At 42.1% G+C, this 26,495-nt stretch overlaps 1 protein-coding gene across 1 annotated transcript in view; it reads left to right on the top strand.

Annotated features, from left to right (window-relative positions):
- The first annotated feature begins 338 nt into the window (after positions 1–338).
- The window catches only part of LOC120539117 (C-type mannose receptor 2-like), a 116,105-nt gene continuing 89,948 nt past the window's right edge, over positions 339–26,495 (top strand). The window contains exon 1 of the mRNA XM_039768890.1: positions 339–399. The gene's annotated coding sequence lies outside the window, so the exon portion shown is untranslated. The remainder of the gene's footprint in view (positions 400–26,495) is intronic.

The raw sequence follows: 26,495 nt of genomic DNA, 5'->3' as shown, positions 1-26,495 counted from the left end.
TTAGTTATTGGCATCAATACAAAAGAGAAAATATTAGAAATATACTTGATCATTAGGCTTTGTGTTTCAAGCCAAAAATAAAGAATGTAGGAATTATTATGAGCTCCGGTTTTAAATTGGCCTTTTCATAATCCCTTCTTTGTACCATTTATAATAAATTATAGCAAGTACTGAAATATTGTATACTTAAAAATGTTGTACTAGTCACTAGCTATTTACTGTACATTTCTCTGTTTTCATTTTCTGGTTTTCTGCAGTGTCATATTGTGCTGCAGCCATTTCACCAAAACACTCTTCACCTGCCTTTGATGGTGAGAGGGATATGGATGGCTGGAGTTTATATATTCCTCTTCTTGGCAATCTGATTTTTACCATTACAACTAATGGGGACTAAAAACTGTGAGTGTAATAACAGTATTTAAAGTTAACATTAAGTTGTTCATTAATTTTACGTATTGCATTATATTTAGACTTCATTTAATGACATTATTAAAAGCAGTAAGGTGGTGGTGTGATTGCTTTCATCACTTTTCTTCCTTTGACCTTTAACTTCTTTAAGTGTTGTATTTTTACTTATTGCTTCTTCTTCAGCTTAATGGGTTCATTTGTCTGTTCTTATCAAAAGTTTTCTTAAATCTTTTCTTTGTGGATCTAAAAAAATATTAAGCTAAATGAAGTGGGTGCTGCCATATTTCCTGATGAGCTATTAAAATGATTAATATGTTAGAGATAAATTATAATGATTAGGTAGTTGATCAGTAAACTCTACGTAGGATTGTGTCGCAGAGGATTATCGGGATACAGCATCTAGTCCTGAAGTACAGCACACACTGCCTCAGCCATGTGCACAGCCTATTTGAACTGTAATCCACGTAATTATGATGGATAGATGGATGGAATAATTAAACAACTACAAAGATACTTCAGTGGTCCTTAAAGGTTTTGAAGAATCAGCGTTCTAGGCTTACAGATGGTTTGACATTTATTACAAAGCTTATTGTGTGGCGATTGGTTACGTGGAGAAAGAAAAGGAAGGATAGGAATTGGGGGTTAGTACGTTTGACAGACACAGTACTGTTGCAATAAATTATTTCATCGAGGGTCATGCACGTCCCAGCAAGCATTTTGCGGGAGGCAGGAACAATCTCTAGATGGGGCACAGCTCATCGGTACCACTGCGCTACCATGCCCCCATGTTTAATAAATGCTTTAATTCATTTAATCTTGAAAATGATATCAAGTATACACATCAGTATTTAAATTGTTCAGAAAGCTGTAATGTCATGAATATAATGTATTTTGTGTCCTGTCGGTGTAAGTTCATTTAAGAAGCACGTAGTGATTCACACACACAGAGCACATAGAAGAACACATACTATACGCAGCATTTAACATGCTACTTTAGTTACGATGGGATCTGATAAACTCTAGTAATTAAACATTAATTTTAAGGTTAAGTTTACGATGTTCACTCTAATGACAAAGAGATTAAAGTGAACATTTCAACCTTTTTTTGAGTGTCCCTATTATTTATTTTTTCTCTGTACTCTAATATACTTCGATATGACACACCGGCAGTGGGCTATGACTCGCCTTTTCACAGCAACTTATCTGACCATTTCTTTTATATTTCGGGCAGTGTGCAACTTTCTGAACTTGAATTTTCGAGTTTCTCCACCACTCTGTATCACTCGATCAACTTCCTTTTGTTGTTTATGCCACTGCTTAAGCCAACAAATAGTACTTTTTCATTGCCTTCACTTTGCATTCCTGAAAATTTTTTTCATGTGCTTCTACCATTGTCTTTTAACCAAATATTGAACGGAAGGTGAGGTATATGCAAACTTATGGGAGGAGTTGGGGTGGGATGGCAGGCATGTACATGTGATATAGCGGGTCTGCAGCTCAGAATAACAGGCCAGTTTTAAAATAAATAATAGCTGCACTCGTGGCTTAAAGAGAGGGCATAGTAGTGTGGCCAGAGTGGTTCTCAGACATGATGTTGTGGGAGGATGTTGTGCTTTCACCAGGAGGAGCCTGGATGGATAATGGATGTCTGCGTCTGTTGGCGTAAGGCTCTCCATTCTGCAAAGCCTATGAAGGATAAGCTAGAGAGGCATCACTTTGAAGAGGTAAGCACCTGGCAATAAAAGATTTTTAACGCTCTTGGCGATATTTTAACCTTGGTTTTATTGGATTATTTTAACCTCCACATTTTCACTGTTTTTTAATGGATTATTTATTTAATGACACTTTGATTGCGCTGCACTACTTATTTGAACACTTTTTGGTTTTGACTATTTTAAAATAAATGTACTTCTTTACTTTGCAACTTCCCCCTGGCTTTGTTTGGTGTCCTCATTGTCCAGCTCATCCAGTTACATTACCAACGGTGTTAGGTTCAAGGGCTCCCAAAAGGGCAGTGGGAGCATGGAGCAAGAACCCACATCGCCACAGTGCATTACTTTACACGCTGACCGGGATTTATGCAGTTGAAGTATGTCAAAGTTGGCTTACTCACAGTTTTGTGTATCTGATTTTTTTGTTCATACACACATTTCCAGTTTTGTCCTTACATCATGTTTTAGTGTTAGTTTTGCACTATTTGCCTCTCCTACTGCCATAAATGCTTCTGTGTGACTAGGGTGGATGAGTTATCTCATCGATATCAATAAAGACAAGTGGAATATTTTTTGAAAATATAAATAAATAAACAGTTTCCATACATTATGTTTAATTTAGGTGGCCCTGCAGCAATTTCAGTGGCCCCAGACAACCATCAAACTAACAGAGGTGCAAAGAAGTTTTACATTAACACTATTTTAAACTGGTTCAAAAAAGCATGATCTACTGCAGGTGCAAAGGGTGTATTTGTTGGATCACTAAGAAAGTAGGCTTGGCATCTGGGAGCCATTTAGCCAAAAATAATACTAATAACTAAATAGATGAATTATCTTAAATAACTTAATGTGAGAAGTTAACAATAGGGCATTGTGTTTACTAGACTCATTCCTTGTGCAACATGTGGATGGAATGTGGGACAAAAAACACTCCTCAGTCTCTCTGAACTGGACTTTATTCAGCAGTAGCGTTTATCATAACCCGGCATAGAAAACAGACCATTGTTAGAATGGTTTGTGTCACAGATATTGCGAAGGAGTGAGGATTCAGACTAGACGCAGTCTCAAGGTAACAGAAAAGATCACTAGTAAATTAGGTGTGCACCAGGGATCTTCATTAAGTCCATGCCTCTTGAGCTGGTTATACATATGTTAACTCATAGAATAAAAGACCAATCCCCCTAATGCAAGCTTTTTGCTGATGACATTGTGTTGTGTAGCACAAGAAAGGAAGAAGTGGGGATGAAGTTGGAAGCATTAAAGGCTTTGAAAGATGGAGGATTGAAGATAAATAGGAAGAAACCAGAAAATGTGAGATTTAACGATGATCAGGATTCAGAAGTTAGCCTGCAGGGAGAGCCATTAAAAATAGTGGATACATTTGAACATCTAGGATCAGTGGAATTCCAAGATAGAGAAGTAGATGCAGAGCTAACCCACAGTGTACAGTGTGGACAATGCAATTGGAAGAAGGTACCAGGAGGATTGTGTAATCAAAGCATTAAGGTGAAGGTTAAAAGTAATGTTTCTAAGACCAGCAATTATGAATGGAGCTGGAACATGGGCAGTAAAGGAAGTACAGAGGAATAATTTAGATGTGGCAGAAATGACGTTTAGATGGAGTATGAAGAGTCATAAAAGGTCAGAAAAAGAAATGAGATAATCAGAGGTATAAAAAAAGTGAGAGAGAAATCTAAGAAATTACAGGAGAGTAGGTTGAAGTGGTATGGACATGTGATGAGGAACATGAATATGTAGGCAACAGAGTGATGGTAATAGAAGTATAGCAGAAATGAAAGCGAGAGAGGCTGTGGGAGACGTGGATTAATAAAGTATAACATGATTTAAAGGAAAAGGGTTTGACTGGCGAAGAACAACAGCAACGATATGTATTTATATAGCACATTTTTATACAAATGATGTAGCTCAAAGTGCTTTACAGGATGGAGAAAGAGAAAAAAAGACAAAATATAAAAATAAAATTAGGCAATACTAATTAACATAGAATAAAAGTAACGTCTGATTGCCAGGGAGGACAGAAAAAACAAAAAAAACTCGAGATGGCTGGAGAAAAAAAAAACAAAATCTGCAGGGGTTCCAGGCCATGAGACGGCCCAGCCTCCTCTAGGCATTCTACCTAACATAAATGATCTCAATCAGTACTCATGGTTTTTAGGCTTCACATGGAGGTGCTGGCAGGCTGGCACATGGAATAATGCCACCTGAAGCAAAATGCATTTTTGCCTCCCATTAAAGCCAACATTTGCATCCCCACCCAACGGGGCCGGCTCTACGCTGGGGCAAGAGGGGGCAATACCCCCTTAAACAAACGTCCTGCCCCCTTAAATCAAACTTTTAGAAGTCGAGAAAGAAAATAATAGATTATATATATATATATATATATATATATATATATATATATATATATATATATAATTGGATTATGTGAATTTCTATCTATCTATCTATCTATCAAACTGAATATGGACAAGATTTACTACAGTAGCTGATAATCCACTGGAAAAGGCACAAATGAGATGATAGATTTCACCTTTTGTTCACTCTTTCCCTTTGTGCTTTGTTTGTGCTCAGCTCACACAACACTCGGCAGAGATCCCCCTCCCTCCCCCAGCTAAACATCCAATCACTGTTAGTATGCAAATGACCCGGTGTCAGGTTTCTCAGTAGGCAGGGCAGAGCGAAATGAGCTTGTCAACAGCGGGAGGTTTTGAGGAAGCAGCAAATCTCTGTCGTCAAAATCATAGGGACTCCTGTGATAATTAACGACTACTAAAAATAGATCTATATTTGTACTGTCAATGGCGGACTAGTCCGTCGTTCTTCTCACCGTTTCAGTCTGGTAGAGAAGTGTTTCTTTCTCGATCTCACAAGCACCACTGTGAGCCTGTCTGCTGCATAGAGCCGACTTGAGGACCTGTGTCTGTCTGTCAGACCCCGACACAAAGCCCCGCTCCAGCTTTCAACTTTGTACTCAACAGTTTCCTCGTTTCAATTACTGATGTAATTATAGCGATTTTAGTAAAGCTTATTCACTTTCCACCCCAGCTTCCAGCAGCTCACAAAGGGAAAATTAATGCTGTGAGATGCATCCTTTTTTCCAAGCTTTTAAAAAGTGTGGCGCTGCTGCTGCCTGTACCAATAACAGCAACAATGATGCTGCTGCTGGTACATCAGAGACAGCAGCTGGCATGTTTACTCCTGTGGCATCAACAGGCACTGCTTCTCCTGTACCTCTGCCAACAATTGCTCCCTCAAAGCAACCCGCTCAGCTACTCAGTGACTTAAATGGCAATACACCAACCCAGCCAATACTGGCTAATTACCCTAAATGTGTATTAGGTGGTACAACATTAAGATCATTCAATCCTGCCTGGTACCGCACACAACCATGGCTGGAGTACTCTGTTGTGTGGGACGCATGCTTCTGTTCCCCTGTTGGAAATATGACAGCACTGTTAATGAGAGGGATGTAGTTTTACTTTAACTGTTTTTTTTTAATTATTTATATTAATTTTATTGCAATCCATACAAAGCAATGAAGTTTTTACAAAAAGAAAAATTAAGTTAAGAACAGATCGATCCCCACCCCTGAGAGAGAGAGCAAGCCAAACAGCGTGAAATTTAAGGCTTGTAAACATACCTAAATTAATAAATTCTCTGTGCTTTATGAGCTTAGTTTAAAATATTACTGATTAGATCCTGCCATGTTTTGAAAAAAGTCTGTACGGATCCTCTAACTGAGTATTTGATTTTTTCCAATTTCAAATAGTATATTTCATCGGTTTCCCACTGACTTAAAAGAGGAAAGTTTGGGTTCTTCCAGTTTATCAGAATCAGTCTGCGTGCCAAAAGTGTAGTGAATGCAATCGCAATTTGTTTGTCTTTCTCCACTTTAAGCCCCTCTGGAAGAACCCCAAACACAGCTGTTAATGGGTTAGGAGGGATTGTGAGACCAAGGCTGTCTGAAAGGTAATTAAAAATTTTTGTCCAGAATAATGTTAATTTGGTGCAGGCCCAGAACATGTGACCCAGTGAGGCTGGGACTTGGTTGCAGCGTTTGCAGGTTGGATCCTGCCCTGGAAACATTTTGGAGAGTTTTAGTCGAGACAGATGTGCTCGATGTATAAGTTTAAGTTTTATAATTGTATGCTTGTGTGCTCGATGTATAAGTTTAAGTTTTATAATTGTATGCTTTGCACATATGGAGCTCGAGTGAATTCTCTGCATTGCTACTTTCCACTCCTTTTCTGATATATTAATTGAGAGATCTTTTTCCCAGTGTCCTCTTGGATCTTTGAAAGGGAGGGATTGTAAAATGATTTTATATATTGTAGAGATGGAGTCTAAGTCCTTGAGATTGAGCAATATTTTTCCAGCATGGATGAGGGTGCAAGATGAGGAAAATCTGGAAGGTTCTGTTTAACAAAGTTCCTGATTTGAAGATAGTGAAAGAAATGTGTAGCTGGAATGTTAAATTTGGAATGTAATTGTTCATAGGATGCAAAGACGTTGTCTATATAAAGATCTCTAAGCAAGTTAATTCCAAATTTTTCCAGATATTAAAAACTGCATATGTTTGTGAAGGTTGAAAGAGGTGGTTCTCTTGCAGAGGTGCCACAGATAGAAGCTTCTCCGTCTTAAAATGCTTTCTACATTGGTTCCAGATTCTAAGTGAGTGGAGCACAATTGGGTTATTAGTGTATTGCAAGATATACAAAGAAGTACTGCAGGATTTTACTTCTATTGCGGTCCAAGCCTGTGTATGTTCTTCTATTTGTGTCCAGGTTCTTATCGCCTGTATATTTGCTGCCCAGTAATAAAACTGGAAGTTAGGTAGAGCCATGCCGCCTTCTGCCTTTTGTCTTTGTAGGGTCGCTCTTTTGATGCGTGGATGTTTTGAATTCCAAATAAATGAGGTTATTGTTGAATCTAATTGCTTAAAGAATGATTTATTAATGTATATTGGATGTTTTGAAATAAAAAGGAGCTTAGGAAGAATATTCATCTTAACAGTGTTAATTCTTCCAGCTAGTGTGAGATGAAGGGTTGACCATCTATGCAAGTCTTGTTTAATTTTTTCCATGCAGACAGCGAAATTTTGTTGATAAAGAGCTTTATGTTTACTTGTGATGTTTACCCTAGGTATTTAAACTGTTCTGCAATGATAAAAGGTAGGGTATCTAATCTAATATTATATGCTTGAGAATTCACTGGAAAGAGTACACTTTTATTCAGATTAATTCTGAGACCAGAGATCTTTTGAAATTCTGTGAGTGCTGCTAAGACTGCAGGCACAGAATTTTCTGGGTCCGATATATACAGTACCATATCATCTGCATATAATGAGATTTTCTGTTCCAGTCCTTCTCTGCTAATCCCCTTTATCTGATCAGTATTTCGACAATGTATTGCCAGTGGTTCAATGGCAATCGCAAACAGCAGCGTGACAAGGGCATCCTTGTCTAGTGCCACGCTCTAGTTTAAAGTAGTCTGAGCAAATGTTATTGATGCAAACTGAAGCTTCTGGGTTAGTATACAGTAATTTAATCCATGCACAAATGTTCGGGCCAAACCCAAACTTCTTCAATGTAGTAAAAAGGTATTTCCATTCAATCATGTCAAATGGTTTTTCTGCATCCAATGATAATAATATTTCTGGGGTGTTTGATTTAGTTGGTGAGTATATTACATTAAACAGGCTCGAAGATTTGAAGATAAGTGTCGCCCCTAATAAATCCAGTTTGGTCTTGTGATATTACCGAGGGAGCACTTTCTCCATCCTTCTAGCTATGATTTTAGAGAGTATTTTAAGTCGTTATTCAGAAGTGAAATTGGTCTGTATGATGCACATTGTAATAAGTCCTTATTTTGTTTTGGAAAAACAGTGATTAGTGCTTGGCAAAGGTTTGAGGAAGAGATTGGTTATCTCTGGCTTCTGTAAATGTTGCTAATTGGAGGGGAGCTAGCTGAGCGGAGAATTTCTTGTAAAATGGGCCTGCTGCTTTCCCACCTTGAAATGACTTTATAGCATCTAGTAATTCTGATAACACCAGAGGTTTATCAAGTTCCTCCGCACTAAAAGTGTCTATTTGTGGTATCTGTAATGTATCCAGAAATGCATTAGATTGTGTATTGTCTTCTTTAAACTCAGTAGTATATAGGATTTATAGTAGTCTCTGAAAGTGTGCATTATATTTTTGTGTTCGATGATTTTATCTCCGTTCGTGTTAGTGATTACCGAGATTGTGTTACGCACTTCTTGCTTGTGAATTTGTTGAGCTTAAAGCTGATTAGCTTTCTCTCTATGTTCATAGTAATGATGTCTGGATTTTAGATTAGTTGTTCAGTTTCTTTAGTTGTCAAGAGGTTTAATTCTGAATGTAGAGCCTGCCTCTCCTATGTAGAGTCTCGCTTGGTAGTCTGGCATGTTCTTCATCTATTTTAGTAATTTCGCTTTTTATCTCTGCTACTTTCTTGGCTTCGGATTTATTTCTGTGGGAAAGATATGAGATAATCTGTCCTCTTAAGAAGGCCTTAAGAGTTTCCCAGAGTATTCCTGCAGAGATCTCGGGGGATGTATTTGTCTCTAGAAAGAATTTGATTTGTTTGGATATAAATTCCATACAATTCTCGTCAGCTAATAGAAGCGGGTTGAGGCGCTATTTGCGGGGTGAGTGTATGGGGCTTAGGGATTTTAGGTCCAAGATCATAGGTGCATGGTCAGAAATAACAGTAGCATCGTATTATAGCAATGATGTACTTGTGAGTAGAAAGAATATGTTCTTGAATTTGGGTTTAAAAACCTCCAGGGGTCTGATAAGTTGTGATCAATTATAAACTTTTAAATTATCTTTGCGGTGTTAGATGTGGAGGAAGTCCTATCTAAAAGTGGACTTAGAACACAATTTAAGTCCCCAGTCATTATAACTTTATGAGTGTTCAGATTGGGAATGGATGCAAAAAAATCTTGTATAAATTCCTTATCATCAACATTAGGTGCATAAACATTTATCAAGATCATTTTTCTCATTTGCCTTTACCTTTGCTTTCTCATTAGCATTCTCGCTTTTCTTTATATCTTGCATGAGCTCAGCGAGCATCACCTGCAGTTTAGACAATTCAATTGTGCTTTCTTGTACCGTAGATGAAGCAGCAGACTCTACTGTAGCCGGTGCTCCCGCTGCTCCTGGCTCGCGTGGAGTGATTGAAGCCGCGGACTTCAAGGCCTTTTCCAGTTTCAGGTGATCTTCTTCGATCGGCGAGCTATCGAGATCTGCACTCACGATCGTACCTTCGCTCCCATTTTCGCTCTCAGCCGGTGACGATGTAGCGGAACGTGGTCCCGAGGAGTCTGTACTTTCGCCCGTCTAATCCAGGTCTGTCTCTGAAAGGCCGTATCTTGAACTGGGGCTTGCTGATCGTAGCTTGGGTGTAGCTTTAGTTTTTGATTCTTTCGGACCCCCCTTCTTGTTGGCCATGTTTATATGTGTTTACATATACTGTAGCAGTCCCTCTCGGGTTGAATAAGTACAGGATATCTCGGGATAATAAGCAAATAATATGAAAAATAACACCGCTGCTAGCGTAGCTCCACTTCAGACGTCCATCTCTCGCATCGGACGAGACCAAAAACCCTTTAACTGGTTTTAACAACTGGAAAGCAGCACTTGATCGAGACAAGGGGCTACAGAGGCATGTTTCCAGCCACAACCATGTGCATGCTTCAACCATCTGGACTGAGCATAAAAGCAGAGAGGACACAGGGGGGACTATGGATTCAATGTTGGTTGGTAAAACACAACTTGAAAAAAAACATTACTATGTCAAGAGTATCTGTAGTGCTATAAGGTTTCTCTGTATAAATGAGTTGGGGGTCCGTGGGACTGCAGAAACCTTGAGACATGATGCAGCGGGTAATGTTGATGACATTGCTTTAGGTATTTTTTCTAAAACTGATTAAATATACCTTAGAGAATGATTAGAAGCTAGCAAGCATTGCTAAGGGTATCCCAAAAAATGCAAAATGCACATCTAAGGATATCCAAAATGAAATTATCCAAACACTGGCTGACATGGTGCTTGGAGAGGTCAGGAAAAAATATGAAAGTGCTGATTCTGCATGGCTTTGCCTCAGAAGTGATGGGACCAGAGATAGGTGCAATGTGGAAAATGTGTCTGTGATAATACGGTTTGTCAGAAATTCCATGCCAGTGGAGCATCTTATTGGGTTGCTTAACTTGTAACAACTTGATGCAGAGTACATCACCTCTGAGATCCTGTTACACCTTTGTGATGCTGGCTACAGTGCTGACAGTATACTTAACCAGTGTTATGATGGGGCTTCTGTGATGAGTGGGGTTAGAGGTGGGGTACAAGTTCTGCTCCAAAAGAGGCTTGACAGATATGTCCCATACATCCACTGCTACAACCACCAACTGCACTTAGTGGCTGTGCATGCCAAACAGAGTGAGCCTATCTAGTTCACTCTACAACTTTTTTCACCACCACTATGTGCTCAATAAACATGATGCACCTTGTCTAAAATGGCTGCTTGAGATCAGATGGACAAGCCACTATGAGGTGACAAGGTGCACTGTGGACAATCAAGAACAAATCCTTAGTATCCTATCTGAGATGGCAGAGGATGATGATGCTGCAGTTGACCTGTGCACCGAGGAATCAGGGCTGCTATGCCAAATTAAGAAGCATCACTTCTTTGAGATTGGAAAGTTCCCAGTACGGGTGCTTGGTGTCTTGAAACCAGCAAATGCTATTCTACAGTCTCAGTTATTTGATCTGTGCAGTGCTTCTGAGGTTGTTAGTGCAGCACTGGACTCCTTAAAAAACTTCTGTGAGGATGACTGTTGGGGAGTGTCATCTCCTGCTGAGGTTGAGTCACATCCAACAAAGAGAAGGAGAACTATGAGCAAACACCTGGATCAAAGTGTTGTGTTCTCAACTTTGGGCCATACGGACTCTGGTGACCCTACCATTTCCCCCCATCAGTCTCTGAAAAGATCCCTGCTCAACATCCTTGACAGGGCCATTTCAGAAATGGAAACTAGATTTTCACACAAGAAGATTGACCTGATGAGAGCCATATCTAGTCTTGCACCCAAATCTAGTGCATTTCTAGATCCCACCCTGTTGCACCCTCTGGCTGTGATGGCTGGCACTGTAGCAGATGTTGTAAGTCTGAAAAATGAAGTTCTTGTGGCAAAACAGATGCTGCTCAAAAAATGTTCAAAGGAAACAGACCTGTCCACTGTGTGTAAACTCCTGCAGGAGTACAAGGAAGCCTTTCCTGAGTTGCATAAATTGTATTTAACAGCCATGTTAATTGGTGTGTCTTCAGCATCATGTGAAAGTTCCTTCTCCACTTTGTCACGGGTCCTAACCCCCTATCGTCGCACCATGTTACATAAAAGAAAGAGGAATTTGGTGATCTTGGCCCATGAGAAGTCAATAACACATAACTTGGATATGGATGAATTTGGAAGAGTGTTTGCAAAGGGAGATAGGAGACTGTTGTTGTAGAGTGGATTAAGGAGAAAGGAGAGTGGAGCTGTTTAGTTCAAACAGGGAGTTCAGTTGCTTGCAAAACAAACAAGCTTAAAACAAGATAAAAAAAGAAGAAAAAAGATAAAATGTACTGTTCTAAATCTTTTGTGTTCTACAAATTAGTTTGAGAATTGTAGGAAAAGACATGGTGAATTTTTTTTTAAATTACTATACCAACCCTTTTTAGTTTTGCAAATATTGGCTATATTGAGAGGTCTTATTTTATTGTAACTTTATTTTGCAAATTTATTTGAGAATTAGGCCATCAAATTAAAAATAATTTTATGTTGTTGGTTGCAAATATCTGGAATGATATTTTATTCTTTATTTTATTTATTTTTTTATTCTATTTTTCAGTTTTATTTTTCAAGACTTGGTGAATTGATTTTTTTTAATAACTTGGCCTACCCTTTTTAGGTTTGTTAATATTGGCAATAGTGAGAAGTGTTATTGTTGGGTTTGAATATATACTGTATTGATATAGGGAATCCAATTAAGGTAAATGTCATGTTTTTAGTTGTTATAATCTGATGAGGAATATTTTGTTTTTTGTTGTTTTATTTTTCAGTTTTCCTCCTGAGGGATTGCCACCTTATCGTGGTCAAGGGGTTTGAGTGCCTCAGTGACCCTAAGAGCTACACCAGCAGAAGCTTAGCCTTGAGGTGGGACACCCAAGTTGGACAGGTTTTAGGGTAGAGGCCTGACAAAGTGCAATCCAATTACATGACTAAAACAGTTATCCAGAGCACCACACCCCTTTCCCGCCTCCGTCGTCACCATGTGCCCCCTTCACATTTCTGTCTGCCCCCTTAAATATGCCTGTCTAGAACCAGCCCAGCCACCCAACCACAACATATACACATACGCAGAGATTTATTCTTACTAGGCATGAGAAAATACTCTTAATTCACATACTGTATGCTTCACAGTAGTACCTGTATATATTCTCTGAACAACGGATAAAAAATAAAAAAAATGTTTTACTTTTGGAAAAAACATTGAAAGAAGATTAGCTTTAAAACAATTACACACAAAATATGTATTAAAAGCAATTCAAATGTTTAATATGAAACTCGTTATATGCTCCTGTCTGTTAACGTTTGCTTGTTTCTAACTCCATCCTGCAATCCAAAATGAACAGAGCACACTTCAGAGACTTTTCAAAGCATCAGTTAGGACTGAAACCTTAAACAAATTGCAGAAAGTAATACAATTTTACAAAATAGCATGCTCTAAATATATACAATGTGATATGAATGTGGACTGAACTATCATAAACATTGGGGCAAAAATTATAGGCTACAACATGTATATAATAATCCAGCAATGATCATAAAAATAGTAAACAATGTATAACGATGTACATATGATCATGGACTTATCTGAAACTTTACTTTCAAAATCAGTGTTTATGCCAGTCCTTGAAAAAATGTGTTTACCACTAGACAAGGAGAAACCTTACATTTTGTACAATAGATTGCTGTTTTGTGTGCTGCAGTTCACACATCTTCTCCTGCCGTCTATTGCAGTTGCCCTACTGAACTTCAGTGTATTTTTACTTATTATTTATGTTGTTGTTACTTTTGTCTTGCATTTCATGTCTGAAATAAACTAAGTACATACTGTACGTTGTAACAGATAGCCCGGCCACAGACAGACACAACACCAATGTCCACAACATACTTTATTTTACACTATTTACAACAGTGGTTCCAGCGACTCATACACGACTCCTCAGTACTTTGTCTCTCTACTGTCGGCTTCACTCCTCTCTCGCAAGCTCCGTCTTCCCCCTCCCGACTCCGGCTCCTCGAAGGGAGTGAAGCAACCCCTTTTATAACGCCCTGGATGTGCTCCTGGTGTGGCGGAAGTGCTACCCTTGCACCCGGAAGCACTCCAGGCATACACAGTTTCTGGAGCGGCAGCAAATCCTGGTGTGGCAGAAGTGCTGTCCTCCAGGGCTCAGGAACTATCCAGGTGCCCCCTTGGTTTGGCCATGGACCCCCACAGGGTTGATTTTCCCAGCTCTGTATCAGTGGTCCTTGGTGGAAATAAGGAGGGCTGCCCTCTTGTGCCCAAGGAAGATATTACCCCTTTCCCGGTCCTTCTCTGGGGCAAGGTCCCTGGTCATCTGCCACAACATACATTTTCATACCACTTTTTTCTAGTGCTGGGTTATAGGGGTGGCGACATTGCCTTTGGTGGGAGTCTAGAACTAGTCATAAAGACACATGCACCTAAACTAGTGTTTCTCATCTTTTTGGTTGCAGGTTGCATTTACGAGTGCATAAGACTTGTTCATGGTATAATCCTCCACACCCCTGCCACCACAACCACCACTAAATAGAGCAACAAAGCTGTGTGTGATTTTTCTATCCTGTTTCTAATTGTGCTTGCTTCCGGGTATGGTAGTTGAACCCATGACACTTTAACTGTAAAACTGTGTGCCACAGCGCTTCAAAGTTATACTAAAAGGAGTACAAGTCATGTATAGCATCAAGTCTTTCATCAAACACATTACTCTCAACAGAATCAAACCTGTGATCAGAATCTGACCATGTCTACTTTGTGTGTAATGATATGTAAAGAGGAGCTGTTACAGAAGTCAATTATTTGCTGTATTTTACGTACAGCAGTGACATGTAATAAGAATCTCCAATCATAGACAACTATGCATCATTAGAATGGTCTGAAAATTCAGCTATCCAGTGTTAATGATCCTTTCAGTGTATGTGTCCTGAAGTAGGTGAAATCTTTGCTAAAAGCAGATGCTTGTGCAAATAACAAAATTTTAATAAAGAAAGACAGTAGACAAAATGGAAACATGATTTATTTGAGAGAAGACACCCTTGTGTATGTAAAAATACAATTATTGCTATTGATTGACTTGTGAGTTTACTGCATGCATAAGTGGTTAAACACAACTGCAACTGTAGACATTACAGTACACACACTGCTAAAGACTGATTTATTTCAAAGTACCAGCATCCTTCAAAAAGGCTTACATTAAAACTTACGTTACAACTACGCAAATCCCATCCTCTTGCCACGCTACAAATTTCTCTATACTGTAGTTAGAACAACTGATGCTGTTCATTCATTGAATAATAATATTTTGTTATTTGCATATTGTAAAAATGATCAGACTCGACACACTTAAAAAGGTTTGGGGCACCCCACCCGTATAATATCCCTGGCTGCAATGGGTTAAGTTTTCCAGAGAAGTTACTGGGTTGGAGTCCAGACATGAACTGCCTGAGGTTTGGAAAGATGGCAATTTTAAGTAATTGACCCGGACATGACGTAGGGAAACTGGAAGTGACCTTCCTGTGACGTCATCTTAGGGGCCGGAACAAGAAGTGATGTCTCCGGAAGTGACATCTTTCAGGGCGCCGGAACCGAAAGTGACGTCTCCAGTGTTGAGTCAGATAGGTTTTCCCACGGCTGGTCTGCAGAGACAACAGGAGAAGGTTTAGTGTACCCCGGCCACCCCCTCGCCTGGCGTGAAATTACCTTCGCTTGGTCAATACAACATGCTTCTACTTGCACATGCATGACAATATATTAGCCACAATAAGGTAAAAAGGAATCATGTTTAAATTTTACAGATTATTATTATACTTCAGTTTCATGGAATTTTTAATGGTATTAGTCAGTTTGGTTCAAGGGCCTAACATATAATTTACATGTTTATGATTTATGGGTCAACAAAGTAAAAAAAAAACAATAAAATAAAATGTATATATATATATTGTGGAGCCGACCCGGACACAGACAGGCAGACATGTTGTTACTCACCACCACACGTTTATTATGTACAATTATTTACAATAATAATGGTCACTCAGACCCAATCCAAACCCCAACACACAGTCCTGGCCTCACAATGCCTTTCTTCAGGCCGCCTCCACACACCTCTCGTGCCTTGTCCTTCTTCCACCCGACTCTAGCTATCGACTGAAGGGAGGCGGCCCCTTAAATAGGAACCCGGATGGGCTCCAGCTGCTTCCCGGCACTCCTCCATAGACCCGCCCCAGTGTGGCAGAAGTGCCGGCTGCGCACCCGGAAGCCGTCCGGGTGTCCCCTGTCATCTTCCCCCCAGCACTTCCTGGTGTGGCGGAAGTGCTGGGCTCCAGGGATTTTCTGGCACCTGTGCGCCGCCTGGCGGTGGCCATGGGTCCCTACAGGGCTGGGCTGCCAAGCCCTTTACCCAAGGCCCCCAACATAACCAGGGAGGACGCCCCCTCGCGGTCTGGAGGAGGTACAAGCCCTCTTCCGGTCCTCCTGGGCGTCCCGGCCGGGCTCCAGCTTGTTGGTCCGAGCGGTACTTCCCGAAAGGGCAACACGTCCCCAGAGAGGGTCCAACTATGTCCCCAGGGTCCAACACGGCACCCTGGGACATCGTCCTTTGGCACCCCCTCCAACACCAACTCGCCCCTCTGGTCTGCGCCGCTCTCGCCTCCACCGTCCCCGCCAGCTGAGGCACGATCGGCCTCCCAGCGGGGAGTCCTCCCGTGTAGCTGCCCGTTCCAGGAGGGCAGGTTCCAAACGGTGTTGGTCCCAGAGCTCGTCTGGGGCTTTGCTCCTGTGGAAAGACAAAAGGGAGGGCCAGAAGCACTGTTGGGACACTCGCACCGAGCGTCCCACCAGTTTCCATACCGGCAGCACTCTCCCCCCCCACCGACAGCCCGTGACTTGCCTGTTTGGCTGTTTGTTAGCGGGACCGCTCTCACAGGCGGCTCGTCCAGCCGCCCAGGGGTTTCCCTCTGCCTCCGCAGAAGACAGCCCTTCACCAGACGCGATGCACCCAGCGCCGTGTCCCCTCCTATCGAAGGAACCGGCATTCACCCCTCGGTTCCTCCCTCTTCTCTTGGACGCCCTGACAGTCTGGGTCTGAGCATGGTGACAGCTCACATCCAGCCCCGTCTGCGTCCCTGCAGAGCGACAGGAGACTGCCGCGGGCTTAGAGCGCATGGCGCTAGGACCCAGGACACTCAACAGCCCCTGTCCTACCAGCAACTGCGTATTCGATCTCCTCGCTCCGCCGGCTGTTCTGCACCGCCGCATCCGCTGTTGGGGAATTGCCTACTTGATGCCGGCCCTCCTTAACAAAGTCACGGCCGTTTTCGGCGAATCCCCCCTCATGCTTTACGGGGACGGCAAAACCTACTTTCCCCGCGGTGTTCTGTCGGCCAAAGGCTCCAGCGTCGCGCCGATCCTCCGTCTCACACGGCGTCTCTCCCACCGCGACCGCCTTCCCCTTCAGCTGCTCCAGCCGAACGATGAGAGCACCCAGCATCTGTAATAAAGGTGACTCTGCGGGCCGAAGGCACTCCTCTGGCTCGCTCAGAGCTGCCGCCAGAACCAGGAAGACAGACGTCGGTGGGCTTACCTGTCCATCAGCCGCACGCGTCGTCTTCCTGCTGTGGAACACTCCCTCTGGTCCAATCGAGTCTCCTCGTGGCACAAGACTGGTGTTCCTTGGTCCTGCCTCTGTACCGTCATTGGCGGGCACACAAGACACACCGGCCAATCCCGTGCCTCTCAGCGGGCGGGACATCCGGCCCGCGGCCATCTTGTCTCCCCTTCTCAGGGTGCGGTGGCATGCCTCCTGGCAGCCTCGCAGCTGCTGCGATTCTTCGAGCTGCAGCGACTCCGATTTCGCAGCCTCCTCTGTTGCCGCCGTCGTGCTGCTCCTGCCACCGACGCGGATCCGGGTTGTCCCTCCCTGTGGAAAGCAAGGTATGTCTGACCCCGAAGGGCCGATTACTGTAGGGCAGGGCACTCACCTCCCGGTTTCCGTCACTCCGAGGCCCTTTGCCTCAGTGTGGCCTTCTCTGTCGCCACGCCGGCCTGGCCGTCTGTCCAGACAGCGCGACTCTCGGAGCCTCTGCACTCTGGCGACGCCCGTTCTTCTTCCTCCGCACCCGGGGATGGCCATTCTGCGGTCCGGCAGTGGTCTTTGGGGTTAACCGCTCCTGCCGGGTTGTGCATGGGCCGCACCAGAGGCGAGTGTGTGGGGTCCACTGCTGCGCCGGGCCATCCACAAAATATTTATTTGGGGGTCGCCGTCTTGCACCAGACGGATTGCCCCACGTTGGGCGCCATTATGGACTTGAACCTGGACACAGACAGACGGACATTGTTGGCTCCACCACACACTGTTTATTATCTACAATATTTACAATTTACGTGCACCACAAACCCCAGTGCCTCCAGCACTTTCCCCAATGTCCAGGCTTCACAGTCTCAATGCCTCTGTCCTGGCCGCCACCAGTCCTCTCTCCAGCTCTCTCTTCCACCCGACTTCCGCTTTGAATGAAGGGAGATGGCCCCTTTTATATACTCCCGGACGAGCTCCAGGTGGTTCCTGGCATTCCCCTCTTGATCATGCCCCAGCGTGGCGGAAGTGCCGGCTGTTCTCCTGGCAGCTCTCCGGGTGTCCGTCTAATTTTTCCCCCAGCACCTCCTGGTGTGGAGGAAGTGCTGAGGTCACAAGTCCCCAAGGCATTGGGGCGCCTCCTGGCGGTGACCACGGGCCCCTACAGGGTGGGGCTTCCATGCCCTGAACCCGTGGCCCCCAAATCAACCAGGAAGGCGGCCCCCATGTGATCCCAGATTGGCACACGCCCACTTCCGGTCCTTCAAGGCGTACCGGCCGGGTCATGGCCCCTGGCATCCTCGACTATATATATATATATATATATATATATATATATATATATATATATAAATATATATATATAGATATATATATATATATAGATATAGATATACAGTAGATATATATAGATATATATATATATATAGATACAGTAGATATACAGTAGATATATATATATATATATATATATATATATATATATATATATATATATATATTTATACATGAGGCCCCTGGAGACTTCGGCGAATTAGCTGATTACCTCTTCCTTGGAATTCTATAGTTGAGTCTGTACTGGGCCATGCAATCTGATGATTCCAATTTTCCCAGTATCTGAGAAAACTTTTCCATTGCAGGAGAGCAACTTGACAGTAGAGTAGTGGCACCAAATGCACATCAAGATGCCTAGAAGAGAAACAGAATAGGGGAGGGTTAGTGACAGTTTATAAATATTGTATTACTTATATTCCTGTACAAATGACTAACAAATAGAGATGCATTATAAACCTTAAGTAGTGAGTCTTCAGCCTGGATTTAAAAGCTCAGACTGGAGGGACATTTCTTATATTAGTAAGCAGATCATTCTACAGTTTGGGGGCCCTGTAAGTAAAAACTAAACCTCCCAAAGTTATTTTATTATTTTTTAGAATCTTAAGTAGATCTGCATGATGAGATATTAATGTGTCTCAGGATTATTAGTAGTAATAAGATCAGATAACTAAGCAAGGCATTGGCCGTTTAATACTTTATATGTTAAAAGGAAGAAATCAGCCATAAGCTTAACTGGGAGCCAGTACAACAACTTGTGAACCTGAGGTATGTGTTTCTATTTTGTAGTTCTTGTAATGGTTCTTGCAGCAGCATTTTGAATTAACTGAATGCTGTCTAGAGAATAATTACAATGGCCAGTAGTTCTGCAGTAGACAATCCTACCAGAAATTAATATTCATGATTCCATATGGGTTGGCTAGTGCCCTTTACATAATTAATGAGTGATGCTTTTCATGATTTATTTTGCAAATCAGTCCTAAGTTACATTGATGATATTTTGCTTTTTTGTAAGGATTTGGAAACACATATTGATCACAACAAAGAGTGCTATTTTTCATTCTCAGGGTTAACAAATTTTATGTTATGTTGGAGAAATGTGTGTTTCATCTAAACTTGGTGTTATTTTTTTGGGTACTGTATAACTCCATTGGAGTTTCAGTTGGACATTGAGAATGTCTTTTAATTATAAATTAGAAACTTCCAGATTCAGTTCAGTGCTTTTTGGGATTGTCAAATTTTGCCATTGGTTCATAAGAGATTTCAGTTCTCTGATTGTACCTATTATTTCTCTTACTAAGACTGGACTGCAGAGGCTTACCAGGGTTTTGAATCCTTAAAGGGTAAGTTCACTTTGGCACCTATTTTGCACTACCACAACAGTTTGCTATTTTTTTTTTAAGTTGAAGTAGACAATTCTAGTGTTAGTGTCAGAAGGGGACCTTGTTTTTCAATTTCCTGGATAATCCAGTTACTGATTGTGTCATGGCTGTCTGCAGGATGTAAGTATTTGCTGTCTTGCAAAGAAGTTGCCATTTTGAAGTTTATGGCTGGTTGAGATTTACAAACAATACCACGTGTGATAACAGAACTGCTGCTTCCTTGGAGGGGCCTGGATAATCCAGTTACTGATTGTGTCAGGATTGTTTGTGTAAGTATTAGCTGTCTTGCAAAGGAGTCGCCACTTTGAAGTCTTGCCTTGGAGGATTTCTGTATTTACCTGACTTGGCAATTAACATTTTTGACAATATTGGTTTCTAAACAGCAGATCTGTACTCATTAATGGTTGGTAACAATACATTTTGTTAACTCGTGTTTTCATTATTTGTTAAACCCAGGAAATTTAGCTCGCCACTTGTTTAATCTGGTTGTCCAGAACTGATAATTGCAGGGACTGAAGGAGATTTAAGCTCTGGCCAGGAGAAGGCAAGAGGAGGGGACGGTCCACTGAGAACACTGCCAAGACAGCCGGACAGAGCAAAGGGGCTCGCAGGCTGACAAGGATACATGGCTGGCACGACGTGAGGCACAAGGACGGCAATACTTCCAGGGAGGAAGAGACAGCTCCACAAGGAGACGCCGGTTGTGGGCCCAGCGAGAGAGGGAAGCTGCATGGAAGGACCGAGCCAAGCTGGCAGACAAGAAATAAGGTATGCCTAGGTCACAGCAATACAAGAAGCCTAGAGTGGAAAAAAAGGAACAACGAAGAGACGCCGACAGGGATTCCACGATTCTCTTGGAAACGAGTGTCCGGTGAACAGAGTGCATCCGTGGACAGTTGAACAATTAAGTGTTGGGGTAACACTGAGAACAAACAGGACTTTGCACCACTACAAGTTGTATCATCCAATTCATGTTTTTAATGGACTTTTAGAGTGTGGACTGTGGGCTTTCCTTTCTAAGATAAGAAATTTTCTTCATGATACTGTTAGATTTGGTTTATGTTCATTTATCTTTTTCATGTACTTATTATTGTCTAGTGTAATAGAAGTTACTGTTACTTCCTGAAATTGCTGTTGTGTCTTTCATTGTGTGTTTACTCACCGCCCAATTTAAAGAAACCTGTGTGCTATCATTGGTAAATTTCAGGAGTTCCCAGTCTCTTAATAAAACTGGGTGGCCTAGTCGGATATTTGGATGGTGTCTAGTTAGATTACCTGTTAAGTGTGACCAGACACCTGTTACATTAGGGTTGTGCTGTCCTGTTCCAACTTTTTCCTGACACAGATAAATTGTATCCTGGTGCATATTCTCTAAGAAATAGTCTACCTTGACACGGAATTTTGACTTGGGTATCAGGGAGATGTCCAAGTAACTATGTGAAAGTTACATTCTATTCACATTAAGCAAACACTTGTGTGAATTTCAGTCTTTCTAAGACTAGCTCGAACAGACACATTTCATCTAGGTGACTCTATGGCAAGTTCTACAGTACAGTATACAGAGTACAATTTCAATTAGACAGTATAAGTATTGGGTGAATTTAATTTCACTGTTATGTATTTATACTCCAGTTGCTTCAACATCACATCTATTTAGGCTAAATCACATGTCCATTGTCTGTTTAAGACTGTAAATATTTGTTAAAAATGTTCACTTGGGAATTAATTCACCTAGAATCAATCACCAGAAGTGTGATGACATTGAGGGGGTGCTCACCTGTGTGTGTCGCTCTTGCAGTAAAAGATTGGGGGTTTGATTGTTGCTCATGAAGGACATTCATTTCTTAGATCTGCAGTATCTGATCACAAGGTAATCTGCACCTTTTTATAATGTGGTACATTGCTATCTGATCTGATTGTGAATTAGGTGCTAGGACTGAACTGATTAATTGATACTTGTGCAGGTTTGTTATGAGAACTTATATGTGTGTGTAGATTTAGTTTTATATTGAGACTGCCTATTTACCAGTGGAAATGTTTTACATAATGTATAGTATTTCCTCTGGTTAGATCAGTCTCACGTCTGATCACATTCATACTTCATGCAAAGCACTCCACATTTGGCTTGGTACTGCACAGGGCCATCATTTCCAGATGATCTTAGTGTGGTTGTTATGGCCCACACCAGGCATGTGCATATCTAGCTCTATTTTATTAACTGCATGGTAGAGAGACCCATTACGGCAGAAAGCTTAGTCTGAGTTAGTTTAATTTGAATTTTCACTGCCATTTTAATAAATGTAGTTGAATTAATATTCAAATAATATTAGATTTCATTACCAATAAAGCAGGTTTAGTGTCAGTATTTTTATCAAACTGATGAAATAGAGATAGTGGTACAAATATTTCTTCATGTTTGTGTGTCACAGCTTACATAATATCCAAATTATCTTAAATAAATAAATAAAAGGATATACTGTACAAGCAGGCACAGATTTGTGTCAGTGGAACTTTACTGTCATGTATAAAAGTCTTCCCTGGAAAGTGTATTTTTCCACATTTGAGTCCCTGCACACCAACAATCTCTGTATGTCACAGCATGTTATTTCAGGCTAACCGGTACATTCAAATCGTTGGACTCTTACAGAATTATTAAGCATATTTCATCATTGTGTGTACATACTTAATAATGTGATGTAGTTTTGTATAAGCATATTTAAGTTATTTAGCTCCCAGATGCCATCTGCTGGTGAAAGAGGTGTAGATATATGAAAACAGCTTGCATCTAGTACTCTATATCTATGGCACACCAGCCTATACTAGAAATGTCTAAAAGTCCTAAATGTTTCATAACACATTTTATGTACTTGAGCCTTGGCCATCTTGCACTTCATTCTCTGATGTGATGTGAGATGATTTGTTTAAGTGTGTGACTTCTGATAGTAGTGTAACCTGAACTAGTCTGTGTGTCAATGAGGGCTTCAAATCTTCTTCTTCTTTCGGCCGCTCCTGTTAAGGGTTGCCACAGCGGATCATCTTCTTCCATATCTTTCTGTCTTCTGCATCTTGTTCTGTTACATTCATCTTGTTCTGTTACATTCATCACCTGCATGTCCTCTCTCACCACATTCATAAACCTTTGCTTAGGCCTTCCTCTTTTTCTCTTGCCTGGCAGCTCTGTCCTTAGCATCCTTCTCCCAATACACTCAGCATCTCTCCTCTGCACATGTCCAAACCAGCGCAATCTTGCCTCTCTGACTTTGTCTCCCAACCGTCCAACTTGAGCTGACCCTCTAATGTATTTATATCTAATCCTATCCATCCTTGTCACACACAGTGCAATTCTTGGAATCTTTAATTCTGCTACCTCCAGCTCTGTCTCCTGCTTTCTGGTCAGTGCCATCGTCTCCAACCCATATTACATAGCTGGTCTTACTACCATCCTGTAGACCTTCCCTTTTACTCTTGCTGATATCCGTTGTCACAGATGAGCGGGGACACTGCCCGGCCGGGACACCTGGATAGTTCCCGAATTGGACAATGTTACTCCTCGGCCACGAGAGGGCAGCCACCCGGGGCTATTTGGGGGCCACAGGGACGTAGCTGGGATGCTCTTTATGAGAGGACGTGGCCACCGCCAGGGGGCGCCCGGACAGGTGGGAAATCCTGGATGGCAGCACTTCCGCCACACCAGGAAGTGCTGCCGGAAGTAATTCCAAGAAGACCTGGAGTGCTTCCAGGTGCTTTCCTGACACTTCCGGCACACCAGGAAGTGATGTCAGGGGGAGCACCTGGGGCTCATCCGGGTCATAATAAAAGGGGCCGCATCCTTCCAGTAGACGAGCCAGAGGAGGCCAAGAAAGATAGAAAAAAGTAGAAGAAAAAGAAAGGAGAGGGTTGGTCATTGAAGGCATTGTGGTGCAGTGAAAAGAAAATAACGAAGTGTTTTTTGGACATCCTGGTGTCGGTCTGTCTGTGTCTGGAGGTATGCTTTCCACACCGTCTATCACAAATCACTCCTGGCACTCTTCTCCACCCATTCCACCCTGTCTGCATTCTCTTTTTCACCTCTCTTCCACAATCCCCATTACTCTGTACTGTTGATCCCAAGTATTTAAACTCATCCACATTCGCCAACTATACTCCTTGCATCCTCACCATTCCACTGACCTGCCTCTCATTTACACACATGTATTCTGTCTTGTTCATACTAACCTTCATTCCTCTCCTCTCTAGAGCATATCTCCACCTCTCCAGGGTCTCCTCAACCTGCTCCCTACTATCGCTACAGATCACAATGTCAGCAGCAAACATCATAGTCCACAGCGACTCCTGTCTAATCTCATCTGTCAACCTGTCCAACACCACTGCAAATAAGAAAGGGTTCAGAGCCGATCCCTGATGTAATCCCACCTCCACCTTGAATGCATTCGTCACTCCTAGTGCAGACCTCACCACGGTCACACTTCCCTCATACATATCCTGTACAACTCTTATATACTTCTCTGCCACTCCCAACTTCCTTATACAATACCACAGCTCCTCTTGAGCCACCCTGTCATATGCTTTCTTCAGATCCACAAAGACGCAATGCAACTCCTTCTGGCCTTTTTTATACTTCTCCATCATCACCCTCAGAGCAAACAATGCATCTGTGGTACTTTTTCTTGGCATGAAACCATACTGCTGCTCACTAATCATTACCTCACTTCTTACCCTAGCTTCCACTACTCTTTGTCATAACTTCATACTGTGGCTCATCAATTTTATCGCCCTATAGTTACTACAGTCCTACACATGCCCCTTATTCTTAAATATCGGCACCAGTACACTTCTTCTCCACTCCTCAGGCATCTTCTCACTTTCCAAGATTCCATTAAACAATCTGGTTAAAAACTCCACTTCCATCTCTCCTAAACACCTCCATGCTTCCACAGGTATGTCATCTGGACCAACGGCTTTTCCATTCTTCATCCTCTTCATAGGTGCCCTTACTTCCTCCTTGCTAATCCGTTGCACTTCCTGATTCATTATCTCCACATCATCCAACCTCTTCTCTCTCTCATTCTCTTCATTCATCAGCCTCTCAAAGTACTCTTTCCATCTGCTCAACACACTCTCCTCGCTTGTGAGTACGTTTCCATGTTTATCCTTTATCCCTAACCTGTTGCACATCTTTCCCAGCTTGGTCCCTCTGTTTAGCCAATCGGTACAGGTCCTTTTCTCCCCCCTAGAGTCCAACCTCTCATACAACTCATCATACACCTTTTCTTTAGCCTTCTCCACCTCTCTTTTCACCTTGTGCTTTATCTCTTTGTACTCTTGTCTGCTTTCTACATCTCTCTGACTATCCCACTTCTTCTTTGCCATCCTCTTCCTCTGTATACTCTCCTGCATTTCCTCATTCCACCACCAGGTTTCCTTTTCCTCCTTCCTCTTTCCAGATGTCACACCAAACACCCTTCTTGCTGTCACCCTTACTACATCTGCTGTAGTTTACCAGCTGTCTGGTAACTCTCCACTGCCACCCAGTGCCTGTCTCACCTCCTCCCTAAACTCAACCTTGCAGTCTTCCTTTTTCAACTTCCACCATTTGATCCTTGGCTCTGCCCTCACTCTCTTCCTCTTCTCATCTCCATCATCATCCTACAGACCACCATCCTATGCTGCTTAACTACACTTTTCCCTGCCACCACTTTGCAGTCTTCAATCTCCTTCAGATTGACACTTGTGCATAGGATGTAATCTACCTGTGTGAATCTTCCTGCACTCTTGTATGTAACCCTATGTTACTCCCTCTTTTTTAAAATACATATTCACCACAGCCATATCCATCCTTTTGGCAAAATCCACTATCCTCTGACCATCTTCATTCCTCTCCTTGACACCATACCTACCCATCACCTCCTCGTCTCCTCTGTTCTCTTCACCAAAATGTCCAATGAAATCCATGCCAATCACCACTTTCGGTCCCTTGGGTACACTTTTCATCACTTCATCCAACTCACTCCAAAAATCTTCTTTCTCATCAGTGCACACCCAACCTGCGGAGCATATGCACTAATAACATTCATCATCACACCTCCAATTTCCAACTTCATAATCATTACTCTGTATGACACTCTTTTCACCTCCAAAACACTCTTGACATACTGTTCCTTCAGAATAACCCCTGCTCCATTTCTCCTCCTATCCACACCATGATAGAAAATTTTGAATCTACCTCCAATCCACCTGGCCTTACTCCCCTTCCATTTAGTCTTTTGCACGCACAATAGATTCCTTCCTTCTCTCCATCATATCTGCTAACTCTTTCCCTTTACCAATCATACTGCCAACATTCAAAGTTCCTACCCTCAGTTCCAAATTCTTTAACTTCCTCCCCTCTTCGTGCCTCCAGACACGTCTCCCCCCTCTTCTTCTCCTTCATCTTCTTCTTCTTTGGCCAACAGTAGCCCAATTTCCACCAGATCCTTGTTGGCCAACAGTACTGGTGGTGCTCGTTGTTAACCAGGGGCTCGACCAATCTGGTATGGAAATTTGTATTGTTGTCCGGGTATTGATTTGGCAAAATTTACACCAGATGCTCTTCCTGACGTATTAAAACTCTAAGAAATGGAACTACTCAATTGAGTACACATGAAAGCTGTGTTTAAGTAAGAGCTAATAACAAAACGCAAGTTATGTTGCACGATTCAA

The sequence above is a fragment of the Polypterus senegalus genome, chromosome 11 (genome assembly GCF_016835505.1).
Source record: "Polypterus senegalus isolate Bchr_013 chromosome 11, ASM1683550v1, whole genome shotgun sequence".
Lineage (NCBI taxonomy): Eukaryota > Metazoa > Chordata > Cladistia > Polypteriformes > Polypteridae > Polypterus > Polypterus senegalus.
The sequence above is the reverse complement of the archived record's forward strand: the minus strand, read 5'-3'. Positions and strand labels throughout refer to the sequence as shown.